At 43.8% G+C, this 17352-nt stretch overlaps 1 long non-coding RNA gene across 2 annotated transcripts; it reads right to left on the bottom strand.

The window, feature by feature from the left end:
• Positions 1–1289: 1289 nt before the first annotated feature.
• On the bottom strand, positions 1290–15110 carry LOC142656177 (uncharacterized). Of its 2 annotated transcripts, XR_012849603.1 has the most exons (4): positions 14894–15110; positions 12227–12297; positions 5200–5456; positions 1290–2054 (listed from the first exon to the last, which is right to left on the bottom strand). It is a non-coding gene; the product is annotated as an uncharacterized LOC142656177 (long non-coding RNA). The 2 variants fall into 2 exon arrangements; XR_012849604.1 differs by lacking the exon at positions 12227–12297.
• Between the last annotated feature and the right edge of the window lie 2242 nt (positions 15111–17352).

Below are 17352 nucleotides of genomic sequence, written 5' to 3'. Positions count from 1 at the left end.
AACCCCCTCTTTGTCCACCATATTCCCTAATAGGGCAAAAAGAAAGCAGTGGTCTAACCATTCACCTCCCCATACGTGTGCAGCATGTAATGGACAGGGCTGTACAAACCCTGGGGCCCTTTATATTTTTTCCTATCTTCCTGCATTATTTAGATATCGGTGCCGTTATATTTGGCGCCTGATATTTAAATAACCCCCTGAACGGTCAATGGGGCGTGTAATGGCAAGGGGGCGGGTTACTATGGCTGTAACTGTCCAATCAGCTACGGACGGTGTCACAGCAAAAGCTGGAGAGAGGAGAGCATGTGCGCGAGCGCAGCTCCTCCGCCATTACGGAACAGAAGAGTAGAAGAAGAATGTGAAATCTTCTTCTGTTCCATGGCAGCGGGAGTATCTTCGGCAGTGGCATCGGAGCTGTGCGCACGCGGCACACTCTCACTTACTCTTTAGCTCTCGGCAGACAAGGACAAGACTGTGTGATCTCTCGCTAGAGATCACACAGTCTTGTTCAGCTTGTCCGCTGAGAGCTGAAGCATGAGAGCGTGCGCACACCTGCTCGCACAACTCCGAGCTGTGCGTGCGCACATGCGCACTCTCCCCCTTCTCCGGCTCTTGCTGTGACAAAGTCCGTAGCTGATTGGACAGTCGCAGCCATAGTAAAACGCCCCCTTGCCAATTACACGCCCCATTGACAGTTCAGGGTGTTATTTCAATATCGGACGCCAAATATATCGGCATCGATATTTAAATTACGGAGGAAGATAAGACAAAAATATAACGTGCCCCAGGATTTGTACAGCCCTGCCCATTACATGCTGCACTCAGCGGCACGTGTATGGGGAGGTGAAAGGTTCTCTTTAAAGGGGTTTTCCCATCTTAGACATTTATGCCATATCCACAAGATATATGTTTATCAGCGTGTTTGGTGCAACTTTTCTACTTACTATTTATAAAAAATAATATCAAAAATAATTTGTACGTTTTGAGATACAGCTGCTTTGTATCCTGTATATAGAGCAGCTGTATCTAGCACTGAGACCTGCATCCGTCATATCAGCGGGACTGACGAGTTCAGCGACAGCGGGTCCTGCGTGTCGATCCACTTGTTATCGATCCCATCTAAGTTATGAACTGATCACAGGGCCCGTTGACACTGAACCCATCAGTCCCGCTGATATGACGGATACAGGTTTCAGCGCTAGATACAGCTGCTCTATATACAGGATACAAAGCAGCTGTATCTCAAAACGTACAAATTATTTTTGATAAAAAGTATTTAGAAAGTTGCACCAATCACACTGACAGACATTTTTATTTAAAAAAACAACAACACAATTTCAAAGGTGTACATAGCCTTTAAATGTGAACATAAATAGGAGGTTGTCATAGACCCTCCCCTTTTACTGGCGGCACTGAAAAATAATACATGGTCCCCATGTCTTTATATTACTGAGCTGTAGCTATATGTGGTGTCTCCGTGAAGTATTGCTTTTCTTTTTGTCGTGGATTTCACATGAATCCGTGAGAAGAAAAACCTCTGTGTGCCTCCAAATTAAAGGGGTACAGTATGGGCTATGGGCGACATACTACGAAAGTGAGATAAGAGTTCTGTAAAACCCCTTTGCTTTCCATGCCTTTGGCGCAGTGCCAGTCCGGCCTTGATCTGACCTGTTTAATCTGAGATAGACTGGTTGCTAGGGACTTGCTTCCTGACAACTCATTATAAAAAGCTGAAATATATCCTTAGCAACCAGACTGTCAGTGTCAGCCATTATAATTACACTACCAATTAGTATTTTAGGAAGAGAAAATTAAGATGAATTACTACAAAATGTAATGTGTGTCCATGATGTTATTTGTTTTCCTCCAGCGCTGGATGAGGTTCTCAGCTGCAGAATTCTGCTGGTTTCCTTTTACCAAGGAGCAGAGCATGATGGGAGTTCAGTTGACAATTGCATGATTACAGATAAGCTGTTAGGTCACATGACTGGCAGTGGGCGGAGCATAACCGCTGTCTGTTTCCGAGGGCAACCAGCAGAATTTTGAAAGAAGCTCTAATATGAATGGAGAAAACAACCTAAAATCAGTACAAAAACAGTAAAGCAAATAATTTTCGAAGTTACAAAACTTTCTAGATGCAAACTGAAAAATTATTTTGAAAGTAGAATCGCACAATAAATATCGCACACACATAAATATGTTTGTACAGTAAAATTCGGCATCTGGTGTTCCACAAAGTCTGATGATCCGGCACAGAATTGTAATATAATGGAGAATAGTACCAGATTTTTTGTTGAAGGGGAGACAACTCCTTTTCTTATGCCCTATTAGGGCATATGGACGTCATATAGGCCCCTCCCCCGCTACCGATCCCCCTCTATTAACCATAGCGGAGAGCCATTGCGGATAGTGGCCCTGGCAGACCGGGCCCTTCCATGTGGTCCACTGTCGGTTGTTCATTTCTCCTGCAGTGGTTGCCCCCTTAGGATTCGTTCACATCTGCGCTAGGGCCCCCGTTCCGACGTTCCGTCTGAGCTTTCCGGCGGAACGGAGCCCTGACAGACACAAAGGGAAACCATAGGTTTCCGTTTCCATCACCATTGATTTCAATGGTGACAGGTCCAGTGCCAATGGTTTCCGTTTGTCTCCGTTGTGCAAGGGTTCTGTGGTTTTGACGGAATCAATACCGTAATCGACTGCGCTATTCATTTAGTCAAAACGACAGAACCCTTACACAACGGTGACAAACGGAAACCATTGGCACCGGACCTGTCACCATTGAAATCAGTGGTGATGGAAACGGAAACCTATGGTTTCCCTTTGTGTCTGTCAGGGCTCCGTTCCGCCGGAAAGCTCAGACGGAACGTCGGAACGGGGCCCTAGCGCAGATGTGAACGAAGCCTTACAAGTGAGTTTTATAATGATTGTCAGATAATCCAGAATATTTGATAATCCGGCATATCAGGTCCCATTGATGCCAGATTAAAGTTATTTTAAAAGGATGTAATAAAAAAATCCACCTATAACTATAACAGAGGCAACAAAGAAAAAAAAACCTTTTAGCTTCTTCTTTCAAGATTTAGAAATTTAGGACCATGCGGGTCCTCTGTCTGGGTTATGAGACGTCCCCGTCCCCCCACTGATCTATGGGAAAAGGGCAGGGACAATCTTTGCGCACATTTCGTAATTACAGCTGCAGTTGTTACCCCCCTCCTGGCACCAGAATCCGGGTGAAGCTGGCATCGGCAGCACCGTTCTTCCAGTCTGACCCATCTCCTTTACATTAGTGGTAGTTGTAAAGTAGGAGAAGTTTTGTAACTTTGCCAGTTATGTATCCTGCGCCTTCCAGGATTTTCCTCCACTCCTCAAATTTACGCAGATTGGGCGTGTTCCCGGCGTAGTGCGAATCCCCGGCTGTTTGTACTGTGCAGTGTGTGTGTTTGTACATCCTGTATTTAGTACATGATCTATATGAAGGCAGAATATATATTTACACGCTGATTGTGTCGTGATGATACATTTTGTGTTTGCAGTTTTTATTTGTTGTATGTTGTTTGTATTACTTGTGTAAAGCTCACATGAAATCTTATGATATAATCGTGCAGTTTGTTCTCTCACCAAATATTAGCTAAATCAAGAATATCATCTTGTATATGGTAGATTATAATGCACCATCATCATCTATACACAACATAGGCAGACAATATCTTCTTAGTGATGTCATCAGGTTCTAGGGAATTGATAGGAAGTACTCTTAGTGATGTCATTATGTTCTAGGCGGGAGTTGATCGGAAGTACTCTTAGTGATGTCATTATGTTCTAGGGAGTTGATAGGAAGTACTCTTAGTGATGTCATCAGGTTCTAGGGAATTGATAGGAAGTACTCTTAGTGATGTCATTATGTTCTAGGGAGTTGATAGGAAGTACTCTTAGTGATGTCATTATGTTCTAGGGAATTGATTAGGCAGTAGTCTTAGTGATGTCATCAGGTTATAGGGAATTGATTAGGCAGTACTCTTAGTGATGTCATCAGGTTCTAGGGAATTGATAGGAAGTACTCTTAGTGATGTCATCAGGTTCTAGGGAATTGATAGGAAGTACTCTTAGTGATGTCATTATGTTCTAGGGAGTTGATAGGAAGTACTCTTAGTGATGTCATCAGGTTCTAGGGAATTGATAGGAAGTACTCTTAGTGATGTCATTATGTTCTAGGGAGTTGATAGGAAGTACTCTTAGTGATGTCATTATGTTCTAGGGAATTGATTAGGCAGTAGTCTTAGTGATGTCATCAGGTTATAGGGAATTGATTAGGCAGTACTCTTAGTGATGTCATCAGGTTATAGGGAATTGATTAGGCAGTACTCTTAGTGATGTCATCAGGTTATAGGGAATTGATATGCAGTATTCTTAATGATGTCATCAGGTTATAGGGAGTTGATAGGCAATACTCTTAGTGATGAGGGAGGTGGGGCGCTATCTCCAAGGGGTCTGTATGGTACTATCTACAAGATGGAGGTGAGGGCGCTATTTACAAGGGGGGCTGTATGGCACTATCTACAAGGGAAAGTTGGGGGCACTATCTACAGAAGGGGGGTGGGGTGCTATCTACAAGGGGGGTGTGACACTGTCTACAGGGGGCTGTATGGCACTATTTACAGGGGGGCACTATCTACAGGGGGAGCTGTGTGTGGCACCCAGGGGAGGGGGGCCCAGCCAAAGTTTTGCTATTGGGCCCAGTCTTTCCTAGTTAAGCCCTTGGGGAAGCTGTCATCTGCCAGCAGCCTGTAGAATCTCTGTACATGTTCAGAAACCTTCTCAGTCTTAGTGTGAAACAACAGAGGGAGGAGGAGGGGGATGCAGCTTCTCTCGCAGTATTGCTGTAAAATTGCATAATGTGACTGGCTCTGGGTCCTGTGTATAGTACTAGATGGATGGATGGATGAACATGGGATAGATAGATAGATAGATAGATAGATAGATAGATAGATAGATAGATAGATAGATAGATAGATAGATAGATATGAGATAGATATTAGATAGATAGATAGATAGATAGATAGATAATAGCCATACATGTAGAGCTGTACTGAATGATATTCCAGGTTCATACACGTTAATACGCTGGAAATCTATATCCAAGCTGTGACAGATGGTGAGAGTTGTTATCTCTTTCTCCCATCAGATACTCGATGTTCTTACCTGTGTCGCGGCCTTGTCTTCTGTGTTATTATTTGTTTGCCGTCTGCGCAGCAGTTTCAGGACCGGTATTTAGAACAACTGTTCCCTGTCCTGTGCCTGGCGCTGCCTCCGGTATTAAATTATTGTGTAACTTGTAATTATCTGCAGCCAGTGATTAGTATTAACCCTTCGGACTGTAGGGTGACAGACAGATAACTGGATGGATCCCTGGATCACACAGATCACAGCAGCAATGATGGGAGTCTTGTCCTTGGAGCCTAAACAAGAAACATCTGTATGAACCATTTTCACGGATGCCGGAGATGCCAGGGCTCTGTTTGTTAATAGGAATTATTTTTCATGTAAACCCCATGCATAAGTACAGTCCATGCCCTATAGCGACAGCCAAGGTTCCATCAGAGTACCCCCATCAGCAGAGTGGCCCAATAAAAAAAAAATGCATGCAGACCCCATAAACAAAAGTGCCCCCTGATAACCAGTGCCAGCAAAGTGATGCCCTTCAGACAGCCATAGAGTTAAATTATAAAATTCTAGCCGCCTGCAGCCGCCACAAGGGGGAGCTCCCTGCATACAGATCTACACAGCTCCCACTACAGCTATAGAAATACATATGGATTGGACTGATGGCCACAGGTACGGATGAACTGAAGCCCCTTCATTCTGCTGATTATCAGGGGTCCTGGGGTTCAGACTGTCAACAATCATAGATTGATGGCCAATCCAAGGGACAGGCCATCAATATTTTTCTACCAGAGACCCCTTTAAGAGTTAGGGCTGCACATCGATCTCGCATTTCTGCCGCAGACAAGTGTGAACATCGCCATAAAATTTGCTGACTGTGTAGATACATAGATTTTTAGTGCAATATCTTATCATCGGACCAATTGGTTGAATTATCAGAACATCTATGACTGGAAGTTAAAGGGGTCCTCCAGGACTTAAACAGTGACTCCTATCTTTAGGAAAGTCCATTAATGTTTGATCGGTGGAGGTCTGACCTCGAGGTCCGCCACTAATCAGCACGAGGTAGGGGCCATGACACTGAAGCACAATGGCTGTGCCTGGTACTGAAACTCATATTCAAGTGAATGGGGCGAGGTGCAGACCGTGCAGTACCAGGCACAGCAGCTTATATGGGCGAGAATCTGCGCCTATGTAAACAATGAAGGGGATGCGGTGCTCGCAGGAGCGCCATGGCCCCTACATTGTGCCGAATTGCAGTGATCCCAGAGGTCGGACCCTCCACGATCTGTCATTGATGGCCCATTCTAAGGATAGGCCATCAATGTTTAAGTCCTGGAGAAGCTCTTTAAATCTTAAAATGTTCTATTAGTTTATTTTTGTTGCTTTTCATTGGTTTTAGTTCTTATTCTCATCAAACAATTGCTCTAGAAAACCAAAGAAAAACGAAAGTCAATTTAAAGAGGATCTGTCACCAGTTTATTAAATCTCTATCTCCTAACTAATCTAATAGGCGCTGTGATGCTGATAACTACAATGTCATTTTTTTCAAAAACGTTTATTATTTGCAAAATTAGGAGCATTTTTCTAAATATGCTAATTTGGCTATACTTGTTTTCTGTATGACGCTGTCCAATCAGCATACAGCTTCTCCCCTTTCCCCGCCCAGCAACACAGGGTGATCATATAGTATACAGTTTCCATTCCCGACTGTGTTTTCAACTGGTGATCTCTCCGGTTGTTTCACAGCTAGAACTGCTAGAAATCCTGGTGGCATATGAAAGATTACAATCTTCATCTTTCATATCCAACCAGAACCACTGTTCTAGATAGTCCACAGCCGGAGATACACTACCGTTCAAAAGTTTAGGGTCACTTAGAAATTTCCTTATTTTTGGAAGAAAAGCACAGTTTTTTTCAATGAAGATAACATTAAATTAATCAGAAATACAATCTATACATTGTTAATGTGGTAAATGACTATTCTAGCTGCAAACGTCTGGTTTTTAATGCAATATCTACATAGGTGTATAGAGGCCCATTTCCAGCAACCATCACTCCAGTGTTCTAATGGTACATTGTGTTTGCTAACTGTGTTAGAAGGCTAATGGATGATTAGAAAACACTTGAAAACCCTTGTGCAATTATGTTAGCACCGCTGTAAACAGTTTTGCGGTTTAGAGGAGCTATAAAACTGACCTTCCTTTGAGCTAGTTGAGAATCTGGAGCATTACATTTGTGGGTTCAATTAAACTCTCACAATGGCTAGAAAAAGAGAGCTTTCATGTGAAACGCGACAGTCTATTCTTGTTCTTAGAAATGAAGGCTATTCCATGCGAGAAATTGCCAAGAAACTGAAGATTTCCTACAACGGTGTGTACTACTCCCTTCAGAGGACGGCACAAACAGGCTCTAACCAGAGTAGAAAGAGAAGTGGGAGGCTCCGCTGCACAACTGAGCAACAAGACAAGTACATTGGAGTCTCTAGTTTGAGAAATAGACGCCTCACAGGTCCTCAACTGGCAGTGTAATGACGGGGGTGGGGAGACAGACAAGTGAGCCCTAATCTACCCACCACTCAGTCCCTGCCTACTTGCAACGACCCGCCCTAGGCGACGGGGTACAACTGGGCGACGGTCCCTACGCTCAATAAGTGCACGACAGACAAACAGACAAGGGTACACAGAGCTAGGGGGAGAAAGGGGCAGTTGCCCACGGCAACACCGTGAGCAACAAGAGAAGTGAACAAGCCGAGTCAAACCAGGAGAGTACGAGGTGCCAAACGCAGAGCAGAAGAGTAGTAAACAAGCCGAGTCAAACCAGGAGTGTACGAGTTACCAAACGCAGAGCAGGAGAGTAGTCAGCAAGCCGGGGTCAATATGAAGTAAGGACAATGGTACAAGAAGCTGCAGCAGGGCCAGGAAACCAAACGAGAAGAATCACTAGCAAAGGAGGAACAGGAAAGGCAGGTATAAATAGACAGAGGGCGGGAGCTAGCTCCGTCTGGCCAGGCTGTGATAGGTTCTCCCACTCCTAAGCCTGCCACCCTGAGTGGTGGAAGATGGAGTCAGTCTCACAGACATCGAAGCAGGTGCAGACTGATTATCTATGGCCGTTAACCCCGAAGCTGTGCCTGGCAGATCCTTTACAGGGAGCCTCATTAAATAGTACCCGCAAAATGCCAGTGTCAATGTCTACAGTGAAGACGCGACTCCGGGATGCTGGCCTTCAGGGCAGAGTGGCAAAGAAAAAGCCATATCTGAGACTGGCTAATAAAAGGAAAATATTAATATGGGCAAAAGCCACACAGACATTGGACAGAGGAAGATTGGAAAAAAGTGTTATGGACAGATGAATTGAAGTTTGAGGTGTTTGGATCACACAGAAGATTTGTGAGACGCAGAACAACTGAAAAGATGCTGGAAGAGTGCCTGACACCATCTGTCAAGCATGGTGGAGGTCATGTGATGGTCTGGGGTTGCTTTGGTGCTGGTAAAGTGGGAGATTTATACAAGGTAAAAGGGATTTTGAATAAGGAAGGCTATCACTCCATTTTGCAACACCATGCCATACCCTGTGGACAGCGCTTGATTGGAGCCAATTTCATCCTACAACAGGACAATGACCCAAAGCACCTCCAAATGATGCAAGAACTATTTAGGGAAGAAGCCGGCAGCTGGTATTCTATCTGTAATGGAGTGGCCAGCGCAGTCACCAGATCTCAACCCCATAGAGCTGTTGTGGGAGGAGCTTGACCGTATGGTACGCAAGAAGTGCCCATCAAGCCAATCCAACTTGTGGGAGGGGCTTCTGGAAGCATGGGGGGAAATGTCTCCCGATTACCTCAACAAATTAACAGCTCGAATGACAAAGGTCTGCAATGCTGTAATTGCTGCAAATGGAGCATTCCAAGACCAAAGCAAAGTTTGAAGGAGAAAATTATTATTTCAAATAAAAATCATTATTTCTAACCTTGTCAATGTCTTGACTATATTTTCTAGTCATTTTGCAACTCATTTGATAAATATAAGTGTGAGTTTTCATGGAAAACACAAAATTGTCTGGGTGACCCCAAACTTTTGAACGGTAGTGTATGTCTATCTGAAGTGATCCCCCTTCCCCCCAGCCTCAGTCTCTCACACTGTGTGAAGCAGCTTCATGCTGATTGGACAGTGTCAGAGGCTGTGAGGAGGCTCCGCCTCTGGAGAATCCCTGCTATTACCTCCCACTTGTCTAGTATATGCTCATTTACATATTTAGAAAAAAGCTCATAACTTCTAAAATAATAAACTTTTTGGGACACAATTTTCGCTAGTATTATCAGTGTGACAGCGCCTATTAGATTAGCTGGGAGATTGGGCATTACTAAACTAGTGACAGATCCTCTTTAAAGTAAATGCTTTGCATTTGGCACAATGTTATCTCAGGCAGATCATATAAATGGCGCATTCACAGACGAAACAAGGAACTGATAAGAGTGTAAAAAAAACCCTGCAATAAACACTGAATCTTTGTTTCTTTTAATACGGGCGGATGCTTCAGGCTATTGATACAGGAACTGCACTTGTTCCTATAAATGTCATTATATTGAGTCAGTTCCTCTTCTAATAAGGCCGTGTTCACATTGTGTGGCGGATTATAACTTTTTTAAGTCCAAAGAAGTATTAAGGGGAAGGTCATGATCACACTGCAGTTCTGATGTGATGTCACGAAGCGTGAGGTCATGAGACAGTGTGAGGTCATGAGACAGTGTGAGGTCATGAGACAGCGTGAGGTCATGAGACAGTGTGAGGTCATGAGACAGCGTGCCACAGACATGTCATCGGGCCATGACTAAAGTTGGATAAACTCCTCCCACTGATGAGAGCACCGAGGGCAAATTGGACTCATCACATAGTAATGCATGTACATCACATGTACATTAAAGTGCACTTATTTTTTCATTTTTTCAAATCTTTACAGGGTTCAGAGCTCTGTTTTTCCTGATACAAAGCTCCAAATCCCCAGCTTTCCTTCAAACAGCCATATTAAATAATATGTGCAGCCACCACTAGGGGGAGCTCACTGAAAAAGTTTTAATTGCTGAGTTCAATGGGCATTGTATAAATCCATATGCAGTGAGCTCCCCCTAGTGGTGGCTGCAGGCAGCTGAAATTTTATCATGTAAACCTATGTCTGTGTAAACGGAAGCAGAGCTCTGACCCCTAAAGTACGGGGTTATGATATGATCAGTCAAAGTCAATACCGTGCGTGATTATTTTCAGGCTCTTCGGCACTGGTCTATATTGGGATCTGCTTTAGTCCATATGTTCATATTACAAAATTGTCACCTGTCTAAGTGTATGAGGTAAATTTATAAAAAGTGACTTCAGGCCGCCATTATTTATTGCCCGTGAAATTTAATGGACGGGCACTATATTTACAGTAATGGGCGACGAGAATGAATTTGGCATACACCCAGAGTAACCCTGTGCCCTGTTATTAGCTGGCCAGTAGTATTGACTAGAAAATATCGCCTGCGAAGTTTTAGCGACGCCATCAAGAATAAAGTGTCAGAGAAGTGTTAAAGAGGGAAAATAACGCTGTCCATACATCACACACCTACCAACTTTTTGGATGGTCAAAGAGGGACACTGCAAGTGGTTCATCATGTGAAAGATAAATTTTTTCGTACACGCTTCAATAGTTTCGAATTTAGACTCAAGCGCACAAAACATTGGAATATGGACTTTTTTTATGGTCCAAATTGCATCAAATCATGAAATAATTTACAATCTCTAATATCCAGCAAGGAACCAGACACTCTCTGGAGCAATATATTTATCGGATCAAAAAGAGCGCCAAAGCGCTTCGTTTTTTCACTTTCGCTTTTTCCTCTCCGCATTCCAAAAGCCATAACTTTTTTACTTTTCCATCGATTAAGCGGTGTGAGGGCTTCTTATTTGCAGTGATGAGTTGTAGTTTTTACCGGTAACATTTGGGGGTATATTCAGGTTTTTTTTTGGGGAGCTTAAATGACCAAAAAACCAGCAATTCTCGTGTTTTTATGTAATTTTTTTACGGCGTTCACTATGCGGGTTAAATGACGTTATATTAGAATAGTTCAGAATTTTACGGACGCAGCGATACCAATTTTTCTTATTTATTTATTTTTTACATTACTTAAGAGGAAAAATGAAAAAATTCGTTTTTTTTACTTTTAGATTTTTGGATTTAAAAAAAAACTTTATTTGACTCCTTTTCACTTTATTTTTAGTCCCCCCCCCCCCCTAGAGGACTTGAATAAGCGATCATTTGATCTCTAGGACCGTGCACTGCAATACTTGTCTGGCAAGGCTTAATAGGAGCTGATAGATTGCAGACATGGGGGGTCTCACTCTCTGGACTGTCATGACAACCAATGGCACCCCACGGTCGTGTCAGCCATTGCAGTGATGTGTCGGTGGTAACTTACAGGTGACATCCGCTAAGTAAGGAGTAGGCTCAGCCCGTGTGCCCATTCCATAATCCCCCTTGGCGGCTGTCATTTACTATTACGTCACGTGTTGCCAAGGGGTTAAGAAACAAAGGGGGGACAGAGGGATTTGGGACAAAAAGAGGAACACTTGGGTGGCATGCATTATCTCCATATGGCTGATGTGGGTTCACTGTTTTTTTTTTTGCAAAGCCTTTTATCCAAAATTTTGTTTGAACCATTTTTCTCAATACCCCTCCCCACCTCTCATGGTCCTAAAATACATAAGCGCAGCTATAGAGGATGCAGGGGCAACAGTCACCCGGGCCCTGATTCCTGAGAGGGCCTTAAATGCCCCTCCGCCACATAAGAAGACACAAGTATTATAAATGGCACATGGGGGGCTGTCACAGATTTTGCATGGGGGCCCCGGAGCTACAAGTTAAGCCTCTGCTGATTAGAGAGCAGCAGACCTGGTCCTCATATGTGCAGATTGTAGATGCAGCTATTACTAATTTGTCATAAATGCTGTTTTCTGTGCGCCCTCGCTGTGCCACGGCTTATTACGACCGGCGCCAGCTCCTCGCCACGTCTCTGGTGACATAGACTCACATATCTCTCTCCTGTCATTGCTGGGTCTGTCCTCATCATCAAACACCTTCCATATGTGACTTCTCTCTTATCTGAAAAGCAAATTAAATCTTAATTTGCCATAACGCAGTTTAATGTCATTACAGAACGAGTCTGGCACAATCCGGCCGCTGGGAAAACCGGTTACACAAGTCACAGCAGCACAGAGGGGGTCAGCTAAAGAGTACAAAAAAAGTCATGGTAACTCATTGCAAACGGTTTTCATGTATAATTAAAAGTTCTGCAACTTTCTAAAATACTTTGTGTTTCAATTCCTAACCATTTCAAGATCTCTGCTTGCTGTCAGTAAATGGGAACATTCTTGTTTACATTTAGAGGCTGAAAGCCGGTCCGGACCTAATACTTCTCACAGCTGAGGGTTTGTTAGGGTAAGGCCACACATTAGGGCCGTAGTGCTGTAGAAACAACAAGCGGTTTTATAGCAAATCGGCGCAGTGTTTCAATGATTGTAAGGCGATGTTCACACGCTTAATAAAAAACGTCTGAAATTACGGAGCTGTTTTCAAGGGAAAACAGTTCCTGATTTTCAGCCGTTTTTTAAGCAACTCGCATTTTTCGCTGCGTTTTTTACGGTCGTTTTTGGAGATGTTTTTCTACAGTCAATGAAAAACGGCTCAAGAAATTACCTGCACTTCTTTTTTGCTGCTGTTTTTTTTACACGGCCGTTTTTAAAAACGACCGCGTAAAAAAATGGCCTGCCGGAACAGAACGCCGTATTTCCCATTGAAATCAATGGCCAGATGTTTGGAGGCGTTCTGCTTCCGATTTTTCAGCCGTTTACGGCCCAAAAAACAGCCGAAAATAAGCCGTGTGAACATGCCCTTATTGTCCACATGTTTTGCAGGTAAACGGCAATTTAATGTGCCTAAGGCGTCATGTATACGACCGTAGTTTTGCGGCCGTGTAGTATAGAACACGTGCTTTCCTATGGGCCACACGACCGTAGTTTATACGGTCCGTGCATTGCCTGGAGCCCATTCAAATGAATGTACGTCTTGTGTGTGCACGGTTCATGATTGTGGCCCGTCCTTGCCGTAATCGCGAAGCGTACACACAGATGCGGCCGTGTGCAGGTGGCCTAAAAGCACGCCGTCTCCGCCGCTATGTGTGGCCTTACACTTAAAATTACATCCAGTCCGTGCAGACAATCCTCAGTGAGATAAATAGTGTGAACTCCAGACTGATACATTTTACCTGCACTGATACATTGTAGCAAAATATCAGGACAGGAGAGAGATTTGTGCTGCTGATGTGTTTAGTTCTATAGGATGGTCCAGACTGGATACAACTGTAACAAACCCAATTGTTAGGGTCTGTGCACACACAAAATAAAAAACGTCTCAAAATACGGAGCTGTTTTCAAGGGAAACGTTTTTTTAATCAAAGTCGTGTATTTCACCGCGTTTTTAACGGGAGCTGTTTTTCTATAGAGTCTATGAAAAATGGCTCCAAAAACGGCTGAAGAAGTAACCAGGCGCCTGACAGCAAGCAGAGCTCTTGAAAATGGTAAGCGATTGAAACACGAAGAATATTGCGGGGCTGCAGATCTTTTCATTATACAATGATTGGAAAGGTTGTCCCAAGATAAAATCTTATCCCCCTAGCCACAGGATAAGTGATAACATGCTGATCATGGAGGCCTGGCCGCTGCGATCACGAGAACGGGGGTTCCGTTCCTCCAAATGAATGGAGCGGCAGGTCGAACACGCGCACTGCCGTACCCTTCTCTGTATATGAGTACAGCGCTCGGCTATCTCCGGTAGTGCCATAGAAAATGAATTAATGGCGCATGCTCGGTCTGCCGCTCCATTCATTCAGAGGAGCGAGACCCCCATTTTCGTGATCGTGGAGGTCCCCACCGATCACCATGTGGTCACCTATCCTGTGGTTAGGGGGATAACATTTAATCTTGGGACAACCCCTTTAAGCCTTTATGGGGAAACCCCTTTATGGTGAAATTATATATAAACCTAAAATAAAATGTGCTTCTTATACACAGCAGTCAATCCGAACAAGCAGAGCTGCAGTGTAAAGCATGAGAGGGGAAAACAGCAGCCTGTGCCCTGAGTGAGGAAGAAGGTGTATTTCAGACTACCTCAGTCCCCAATAGACACTGCATCTAAGCTGGAGTCACTGATCTAAGCTGTGTCCTAATGTAGCAGAGCTAAAAAGCAGCCAAGACTGGCGAGAATAAATTACAGGTATCACCCAAAGTTAGTCTTCGAAACATTGTAGCGAGACTCATCAGTAAATTTATGTCGTTTTCGATGGAAATTGTCATTCTCATCCTAGCGAATAATAATAATGTGCGGTAAACCCATGGGAGGGAATATCCATATATCTGGAATCACAAGATGTTTACCACCATATAAATATAATCTGAGGCTGCTAATGTGATCAAGGAGAAAATAACGGATTTCACGGCTTCACAGCTCGGAGGGTCTGGGCGGCAGGGCAGAGATTGGCGCAGTCACCCCCCCCCCCTTCCCCCTCATTGTCACTGAATCTGTTTTCTGCCTTTGCGCCCGGTGCCTGGTTACATGTGAAGCCTGTTTCTCGGAAAATGCAAATGTCATTTGTAACCCACCAATTTAATTGTGCGCGGCCCCAGAAAGAGCCAGCTGTTACCTGATCTATATTCATAATGGCAGGCAGGATTATCCGGGCGAGCACCTCCAGTGTTAGGTATCGCTGTGGAGAGGCGCAGGATTAGGGAGTTTAACACTGCACCGGGTACATCTGGGCAGCGACGTCCGTGGAACCACAACCTGACACGTAGCAGAGATGTCGCCTGGGTCTCCACCTACGTGCGTCATATCTTGATGATATCCCAATGATGGAAGCGGCCACATTCAGCTTAGTGCCCCCCATAGTGCTGAGATGCCATTCACAGCCGTGGCATATCAATTGGGCTTGCAGAAGTTGCAATTGGACCCCGGTCCTTGAACAAGGGTAAAGGGACCTCTAATTTAGTTCACATCCTCATATTTTTTATGTTTTTTTTGGCACATTAGCGCTTTGTATTTGTACGGCTACGTCACCAAGGCCATTGATCACATGACTGCAGCGCATGATGTCACTATTGACAACAGAAAAACCCATTTTCGCAAACCCTTTAGGTAAATCGGAGTTAATAGAGAGGAGACCCCTGTTCAGGATCCTCATCAAAAATAAAGAGCGGACAGATACTACAAAGAGTGTCTCTCCCTCTGGAGGAACCAGCACATTTATGTATTATATACAGCCCATTGATATAAATGAGACTTGTGTAATGCTTCATTTCTCCTCTGGTGGCGCTGCTGAGAAATTGAACACTTTCTGTCAGGTTTCTCTACAGATACAGCTGATCGCTGGGGTTCATCTTGTGATCAGCTTATTGTCTAGAAAAAGGGATAGTCAAAAGCAGAGAACCCCTTTAAGATCCTTACTAGGGAAAAGCTGGGAATGCTATGACTTCATTAAAAGGAGGGGGTTATAACAGGTCTGGTTTAACGTACACATAAAAAAAATTTGCGGTGCAAATAAAGGGCAAAACCCATGACTGATGACTGTTTTTTCAAGGGCTCTTGGGGAGAAATCCATCACAACAGAGGAGTAGACTTGAGGCCTAATATGACTGTAATAATATAATCATTTATTATGCTACGGCATAATATTGTCACATGATCGCATGGCTGTAATGCAGCAAGGACGCCATACAGAGGCCGCCCTGAAGGGGGATATGTTGGTAAATGTTTTATTTTTTAATGCTACCTATATTTCTTTTAAAAAAAATATAATAAATAAATAAATATATATATATATATATTATATTGTTATCCATTTAATGAAACTGAGGTTGTTACTGTCCCCCGCCCCTGATACTAGTAATAGCGATATACACTTATCCTATGTGTACATAAAGGATAACTCCACGCATCATACTTCTCTAACTCTTGGTCTCTTGGTGAGAAATCCATCACAACAGAGGAGTAGACTCAAGGAAGCGACTAATATGACTGTAATAGTAGAATCATTTATTATACTACAGCTAAACTCTTAACTATGTTTATCAGGCTCCGGCACATCCTTACATTACGTGGACAGTCCATTCATTTCAATGAAAATTGTGTAATACTATATTTCCCCTGTGGGGGTGCTGCAGGGAAATTAAGCAGTTGCTACTTGGCTCCCCCACAGATTACAGCTGCTCACTGGGGATCCCAGCAAGAGGACACCCCGAGATCACCTTATTCATGGGGGATCCTAACAAAAAGGTATTGTCGAAAGCAGAGAACCCCTTTAAGGGTACAGATATCCTCCTGGCTGAGCTGTGTGAATGATTAACTCCTGGATTAGTTGTGGTACGTGTCTCCTATCAGTTCTTTTCTGTCTGTTCCCATCTACAGACACTTCACAGGGCAGATGACCGGTTTTATCAGTCAGCATCTGTGCTAAGAGCGGCTGCACCTGCCTCTGAAATCGCCTCCATCTGTACATGGAGCCACCAGACCGGGCCCAGCTCTGCTCCACCCACGGGGCCTTTTGAGAGATTTGTGTAATTATATTCAGCACATAGAGATTTTATGTTTTCTTGGATATCTATTCTCTTCATTGCATCTTACATCTCCGTCTATTATTACATTATTTTCTTACACGTTGATTATTATTACATCGTGATAATAATATAAGGTTGTCACAGCCCCGCCCCTATCACTAACTTCAATAAATAGTAACAAGTTGTTACTTTAAGGGGTTTTCCAAGACTATAGGATAAATGACCTATGTTTAGGATACGCCATCAATATTACATCTGTAGGGGTCCTGGAACACCTATCGAACAACTGACTCAGGGGCCACAGCAGTCCAGCGAGCGCCGTGTCCCCTTTAATATCTACCAGACACAGCGCCATACATTTGATAGTGGTTGTGCCTGGTACTGCAGCTCAATCTTACTCAGCCCCATTCAAGTGAATGGGACTGAGTTGCAATACCAGGCACAGCCACAACCAAATGTATGGCGCTGTGCCTGGTAAACAATGAACAGGACGTGGCGCTCGCTGCAGCACTGGGACCCCTTCAGTCAGCTGGTGGGTCGGGGTGCTGGG

Source organism: Rhinoderma darwinii, chromosome 6 (assembly GCF_050947455.1).
Source record: "Rhinoderma darwinii isolate aRhiDar2 chromosome 6, aRhiDar2.hap1, whole genome shotgun sequence".
In the NCBI taxonomy this organism is placed as follows: Eukaryota; Metazoa; Chordata; class Amphibia; order Anura; family Rhinodermatidae; genus Rhinoderma; species Rhinoderma darwinii.
Note: the sequence above shows the minus strand (reverse complement) of the source record. Positions and strands in the feature narration are given on the sequence as shown.